The sequence below is a fragment of the Petaurus breviceps genome, unplaced genomic scaffold (assembly GCF_028583685.1).
Source record: "Petaurus breviceps papuanus isolate PSGF00001 unplaced genomic scaffold, PetGlider_PUasm1.0 67, whole genome shotgun sequence".
Lineage (NCBI taxonomy): Eukaryota > Metazoa > Chordata > Mammalia > Diprotodontia > Petauridae > Petaurus > Petaurus breviceps.
The window spans coordinates 2,885,349-2,892,888 of NW_027186446.1; the positions used below are offsets into that span (position 1 = coordinate 2,885,349).

The 7,540-nt window shown below is 37.7% G+C and overlaps 1 long non-coding RNA gene across 2 annotated transcripts in view; it reads right to left on the reverse strand.

Annotated features, from left to right (window-relative positions):
• LOC138173923 (uncharacterized) overlaps positions 1–3,943 on the reverse strand; it is a 331,839-nt gene extending 327,896 nt beyond the window's left edge. For both annotated transcript variants that reach the window (XR_011171576.1, XR_011171575.1), the window contains exon 1: positions 3,616–3,943. This is a non-coding gene — a long non-coding RNA (uncharacterized lncRNA). The remainder of the gene's footprint in view (positions 1–3,615) is intronic.
• Between the last annotated feature and the right edge of the window lie 3,597 nt (positions 3,944–7,540).

Below are 7,540 nucleotides of genomic sequence, written 5' to 3' on the forward strand. Positions count from 1 at the left end.
ATTGGTGGTGATGGTATGTCTAAGTAAAATTTATCCTGTCTCATTCAGAATGAATAACAAATTGTTCTTTGGGGAAGAAGAAGTAAGGCATCAGTACTAGGAAACTATTAAATATTCTTTGGGCAGCCCACCTCCTTGATAGCTAATGGTTTCTGTGTTTATTTATTTTAACCAAATAATACAATGGTTGAAGGCTAGACTGCCAACCAAAATTGGAGATTCTTCAGTAGATTTCTTTGGATTTAATTATATATTGGCCCTTGTACTCACAGATAGCTCATAAGACTTAAGTTGTTAAAAAATGTTCATATGGTTTATTGCAGTAATTACTTTTTGGAAACTAACAAAATGGAATTCCTAGTAAAATATTCTTTTAGTTGGCCAGATGGGGGGGGAATGCCCATCTTAGAAATTTCAGCTGCTCCCTAGTTTCTTAGAGGGCTGTCACTAGCTAAGCAGCAAGCATTGAGATGCTGCTACAATTATGAAACCTATGTTAGTTAGCACTACACCCTCAGATATTTGTGTGACTGTTGTTAGACAGCCAACAAAGCCCTAACCCCAGGTTGCTGTTCTTAATTTCCACCGGGGACCATAATAATCACATCTTCATTTTTTCCCCCCTTCCCTTTCTTTAAATTGGTGAACTGTGACCGAGTTATTTTGCAACTTAACAACTCTGCAAATGATTCTCATTTCCACTCTGGCATTACTCCTCACTGAACTGATTTAACTGGTGTTAAGTATCCAACACTTTAGCAAGGTGGTTTTGTATACGCACAAAGCAAGTTTAATGCACAGAGTAATTCCTGGCTCTGGTTAAATGGTTGTGCCACTGAACTTCAGGGAAGGAGGATTGATGAGTTGAACTATTAGGTGTTGAAGTGTGGTGTAAGGAGAGCCGGTTCCTTTCTTGTGATAATTGAAATCATTTCAATTCATTTCCTTCTTGGTTGGACAGAAACATGTTTTCAATAGTGAAGAAATCTTGAGGGACTCCATTGACCTAACCAGTCATATAATGCAAGAAGTTAATGGACAAAAATGATATTCATCTCCAGTTTATAATAGCATTTTTCTTTCACTCGAGCCTATGCGTCAGAAAGGCAAAGTATGTTAGAAGAACAACCACTATCCAGGCAGATACGTGACCTTTGTTTTCTATAACAATTATTGGATCTATGATAAAATAAAATAAAAACCAACACAAGTTTTGACACTAAGATAATAAATTATAAATTATGAAAGTCTAAGGCACCCAGCAACTTGTAAACAACAGGCTGGTCTCTTAGCAACAAGCAAGGGAAAGCAGCAGCTTGTTGATACGAATAGAGCAGACAGGATTGTTTTGCAGTGATTACCACCAAGGAACCAGGAACAACATTTTAACACCTGCCTCAGGGCGCTTCTGCACCTAGCTATCCATCTCTCCCTCAGCCCCATTGCCTGGGCCTGCCGCCAAAAAGCTCCCCAGGCCTATAGTGCCTCTTTACCATAGGAGGACCAGCAGAGTTAAAAAAAAAAATCAGCAACAACAACAACAACAAAAAAAAACAAAAGAGACTCTAGAGAAAAGATCTAAGAGGTGGAGGTCAGGCACCCAGAACACCAGTATGAGAATTGAAATTAAAACCAAAAAAAAAAATTATTTAAATGCCTCACTGCAAACAATAAGTAATCATTACTATAAATGCCTATTCCTTTTTTTTTGTCCCATGTCACTTAGATCTTAAATCTTGATGAGGTTTGTTGTTATGAAGGAATTTAGACAAGAATTTGACACTGTGCCAAAAATGATCTATTTTTAAGTTTTGATCTGAAAGCATGAGAACAATCCTTTGGAGTCAGTGTTTCTTCTAAGAGCCAAAAGGTTGTGTCCACAGAAGCAAAGGGAGAGATGGCTGATGAGGTAATAATCTTGGGGCTCTTTATTAATAAAGGCAGCTGTTCTACAAAATTCTGATTCCCTTCTCTCCCTCCCTTTCTTTTTCTCAATAGCAAAGATTTTTTTTTCCAAAAATGGAATAAGATGGGAAAGTATGGTACTAAACATTAAAACAACAACCTCTGTCTTCTTCCTTAGGTGGCGCAGACCCTTAGCCGAGTGAAAGAAGGGGATTGGACTTGATAACTTCTCCTGATCCTGCCAGATTCACAAAAGCACCTGAATCCTAGATAGGGAGACATAGCCTCACTTGTGTCTCTTCTCTATCTCAGAATCATAGCTTTGGAGCTGGAAGAAACTTTAGAACTCATCTAGATCAACACCTTCATCTTAGAGATGAGTAAACCAAGGCTCAGTAAAATAAAGTGACTTACTCGATTAAGGGCACACAGCTAGGAAGTGACACAAGTGGAATTTAAACCCAGGTTCTCTGACTACAAATCCAGCATTCCTTCCTCTGTATTCTCCTACTTGGCCTGCAGTCAGAACCCTTCCTGTGATTCTAACCAGCATTTAATGTCAGTTAAAAACTAACTTTTTCTAACAAGGCTTCATCCCCAAGTTTAAACATTTAATAACCATTATTTTAGTGCCTTAAATAATATCGAGTCCTTCAAGAATTAATGTGACTTCCAGAGTGACTAGCATACTATATTACATAGTAAAAAGATTCTATCCCAGAATATGTGGTTAGCCCAGTGGTTCAGCAGTATTAATATCTGCTTCAGGTTCTCTGTCCACAGAAGGAAAGCGAAATATAGATTCATGGCAGACATCAGTCAAGGCTGGATACAGTAAGAATTTATTTACCTTTTGCCCATCTCATTCATGAGAGGGATTGGGAAAAGTCAAAGGGTGAAGGGGAAAGGAACATGGGAACCTACCAGCCATGGGCACACAAGTTGCACTTGGTAAAAATCTCTTGACTGACTTGCTGAGTTGCACTACTTACCTCAGGGGCCTGAAGTGAAAAAAAGTTCTTTATAAAGTATAAAACCCTATAGAAATGAGGGTTGTTATTGTTACTATCATTATAATTTCCAATTGGAATAAATGGGGAGAACTTATTTGTAGGAAAGATTTCCCAACAAAAATTTTTATCCCTCTGTTTTGTTTTGTTCTGAGACAGAAAATTAATTAGTATCTTTAGTACATTTTAAATACAATTATAAAATTGGAGGTGGCTGTTCTGAGTCCTTTGAAACTCTCTCAGCTTTACAAAAAATCATTAAGATGTGTTCTGCCATTTACTACCAACTGAATTCAAAGAGGACTGACTGCATTTATAACCCCAAATTCCAGACAGATTCCACTGGGTTCTGAACTTGATAAAAAGGAGTATGCCCTCTGTCTCTCTAGAAGCTTCACTGCTGAAATGCTGTTGTTCAGGCAGAAGATAGAGAAACACACCCAACCTCCTCAAAATATGGCTTTGACTTACTCCAGAGACCAGAGCTCAATGGGAAGGCACTCATCCATCTGGCAGTCAGTAGTGGCTGAGAGGTCAGACCCTAGCTGTACAAAGTAATTTTAAAATTTCTTCTGTGAAAAAGGATTGACTTAAACTAAATTGATGAATACATAAATAATCTTGCCAGTGCTGCTGGAGTAAGCTCCCAACCACCACTGTGAGGTCTCAACTAATTTCAAAGGGGGATAAATGGTCCTACCTTTGATTAGGAAAAAGGACCAGGTTGGGGGCTTGGGTCCTGCAACAGTTTTAGACTCATCGGGCACAAGCAGGCTTTCTCCTTCAGTTTTCTTTTGGGTGATTGACTGTGAAGTCCTGCTCACTGCCTAGCCGTATGTGAGATAGTTGAACACAGTACCTCCAGGCTCTCTCCTCCCACAATGCACCACAGCACACTGGCAGCAGTTCAGCTGAAGACTAAACATTTGGCTCTGTGACAACAGAACTGCCAAGAGCTGGCAATAAGAGAGTCGCAGGGAAGCAGCAGGCTGCTAAACCCTTTCACATTTTTAATTAGATCCACACACCCATGTCTTTGAGCTATCATAAATATACAGATGACATAGAGAGCATTATTTGGAGTTTAAAAAAAAAAGAAAGAAAACTGTATTATGGTATTTCTTGCCTTATTAAAATAATTTACCTACAGCTAGTCTTCAGAAATGAGTGGGGCAAAGGGGTTGTTACATTTAGCTTAGATAAAACATTTTCTGGCTTCAGAGTTTGACTATATCCAGGCTGGGTGAATGCAGGTCCAGAGAATAGCTGACACTCATCCTGCAAGAACATCACCAGAAGAGGGCGTTATTGGCAATAACTGCAACATGCAACTGCTGAGGCCAGTCCAGGGATACATCCAAGTTTCAAGTATCCTTAAGTTTTCATCTTTTTTTTTTTCTATGGTGTTGTTAAAAACTAATTTTTTTCTATTTCCTTTTGGGCTAGTATGAACCACTCCCCAAGAATCATTTGCACATTCATGGGCTTTTTATTTTTTTTTTTCCAGAGCATCAATGAAACTTTAAATGTCAATTTTTCTTAATCTCTCTCTCTTTCAATCTCTCTGTTTCTCTCTCCCTCCCTCCTTCCCTTTCTCCCTCCCTGTTTCTCTGTCTCTCTGTGTCTCTCTTTTCTCTCTCTAATATTCAATATTTTAAAAGAATTACCTGTTTTTTCTTTTCATTTCAGTTACTTTTCTACTCATTTAAAACTCTCTCTCTCCTCCTGACACACACATACACTCACACACATGCACTCACACATGTTCATTGTCTTGCTACTTAGATCACAAACAACCTTGCTAGTTAGATCATATCAACTTCTGATCAGAAGTTGAATGGTAAGGACTATATTCAAAACATGTGGTAATAGAATCAGTGCTATTTGGAAGCACAGTGGATATATAATGTGTATGTTTGCATTATTTTTGTTTTAAATATTTTCTTTCTATCATGATAGTTTTGATTTCCATCTTGTTGTTTAAAAGGTTAACTACATATCTCCGAAGACCAATTCTAGTTTGAGGAACCTGATGCCAAATGAGAGTGAATGATTTTCTACTGCCTTCCACCTCCCCCCCCCCCCCATCTAGGAGTTTCCTTTGGTATCCACCCCAGAATTTTTAATACACTGTAAGATGGGAATAAGACTGCTCGGAAAATCAGAATGCTGGGAAAGAAAGAAGTCGCTCCTATTGTCCTGCCAGAGAGCACAGATTTTATAAATAGACAATACAGCAAACATTGAAGAAATGGCTACCTTGAGAAACAAATGTACCACATCTATTTCATGCTACCCATTTATCCTAGATTGTGTTATCTTTGTGCTGCTGGTTCTTTTCAGGAGGACAAGTCAAATAAAATACATTATAGGGGTTCAAATGCTTTGTTTCCCATCTTATATTTGTTGTTGATGTGACTCAAAAATGCCCCACAACTGATTATTCCCATTTTCCTTTTGTCCAATACCAAAAGTAGGAAGAATGGGAAAAATGGAAATAACCTTGGCCAATTAAGGAGGTGACAGAAGTGTCAAATGTTGGAATATACATTTCAGTGGACATGAGACAAATGGCAGACTTTGGCAAATTTATTCTAAGCTCTTATTTTAGCTTCTGGGGATTCTCTTCAATTAAGAGAGGAAAGAGAGTTTGGGATCTCTTTCTCTCACACAAACAAAATAGTAGTAGTAGTAGTAGTAGTAATGGATGTAATGAAAAGAATTACAGTTTCTACACAACAAATACTTCACCTGCAAATATGTGAATGCAATTTCTGCAGCAGCCTTGCAAAGGCACTGCAGCTCAGAGTGGGAAGCACTCCCAGGTAGCTCCACAGTGGTATAATCAGTCTCCAATGGGGAGCAGATTGCTGCTCATTATTAGTTATTTATACAAGAATAAGAAGCTAATTTCCATGAGAGTAAAACAATGTATAATCTTGTTAATGCCCTTCCTCAAGCAAATGGTATCAGGTTTAAGTCAGGAGCATTTCATGAGCTGATGGTTATTTGACTCAGAGCAAAACCCTATTGCCTACACCCATGTTTCCACACAATTGGCTTCAAGAATATAGGCAGAGCAAATCAATTCTTCCTTTGTGGGAAATATGTATATCTATATATTTAGAATTGTAGAATCTTTGGTTCATATTTTTTTAATTATGCTATTAAAAACCCAATTCTAGCATGAATTTTTATAACCTTTTGGATCCCTGAATTTAGGGGAGAATTTAACCTTGACTCCTCTTGCACTGCTATTTGCATCTCTTACTCTTGAAAGAAAGCAAACTTCACTTGGCAACGTCCAGCTGCAAGTCCTTTTTTGCTTTTCTTTTCTTTTTTTGTATGCAGAGTTCATATATACTTAAGAATGTGTATCTATATAAAAGAGACCCAGTTCTGTACATATAGCTGCATATGATGGACAGGGCATGAAGTCTAAAAAAAGAAGAATTTCCTATTGGTGGCAACCATTCTACAAATACTATTTGGAGATGATATTGTACTAATTAAATTGAGTCAGAAACACTACAAAGCCTCTTCAGTGAAATCCAAAGAAATGCAACAGAGATAGTTTAACTTTCCACTAAGGAAAAATAAAGTAAAACAAAGTAGATGAAAAATATCCATTGCTCAGATATCCAATTATAACCAAAAGATTGCAGAGAGTTTTGGCATATATACCATGGGAGATCATGTCCCCCAGGATGGTGGGAAAGAGAAACAAGGGGGACAGTGAGAATGGTTTCCTGGGCTGTGCCAGCACAGCCTACCCACACTCTCTGTACTACTGTGCTTGTAATATACAATGGGAGAGATGGTAAATTAAATGATTCTATCAATATGTCTTGTATACATACTGTATAGGTAAATTGAGTGGTTCCATAGTCAAATAGGGAAAAGGAGGTCTGTTTGATAATGTTTAACAAATTATGTTTTTGGTATCCCAATGCTTTTGGTAATCCCAAACTTTTGCCACCACCAGAAACTAGCTCCTTAAGATCAATATTCTCTCAGTAATCTTCTATGATAAAGAAGCATGATCTGTGAACCAAATTGATCATTAGAATCGAAATTAAAGGAGCAAGGGAAAGATACAAGTTGGTTAGACAGTTTATCAGTCAACAATTATTTACTAAACACTTATTAATTGCCAGGCACTGTGCTAAGTGCTTTTAGATACAAAGAGAGTCAAAATAGTCATATCCTGCACTGTTATCAAAGATGATATTGTGTGTGTTTGTTTATATGTAGCAAAAAAACATTATCAAGGACATAAACAAGAAAGGACTTGGACTGGCTATCTATCAAGAATGTGAGTGGGACTGTATGAATGGTTCATTGGTATAGCCAAGATATAGCAACTATCAGATCTTTAGAGTTTCCCTAGAGAGAATTAATGGGAAATCATGAACATGGGTAGCATAAGATGGAAAATTATGGAAAGATTATGCTCTGCATTGGCAGAAGTATACAGAAACATAGATTCACCAAAATACAATATAACAAAGTCCTCCAACTTCAAGGTGCTATTGGAAATTGCCAACTGCATTTCCCTTAGGTATCTGAACTTCAGCACATCCAAAATAGAACTCATTTCCTTTTCCCACAGACAGTCACTGGTG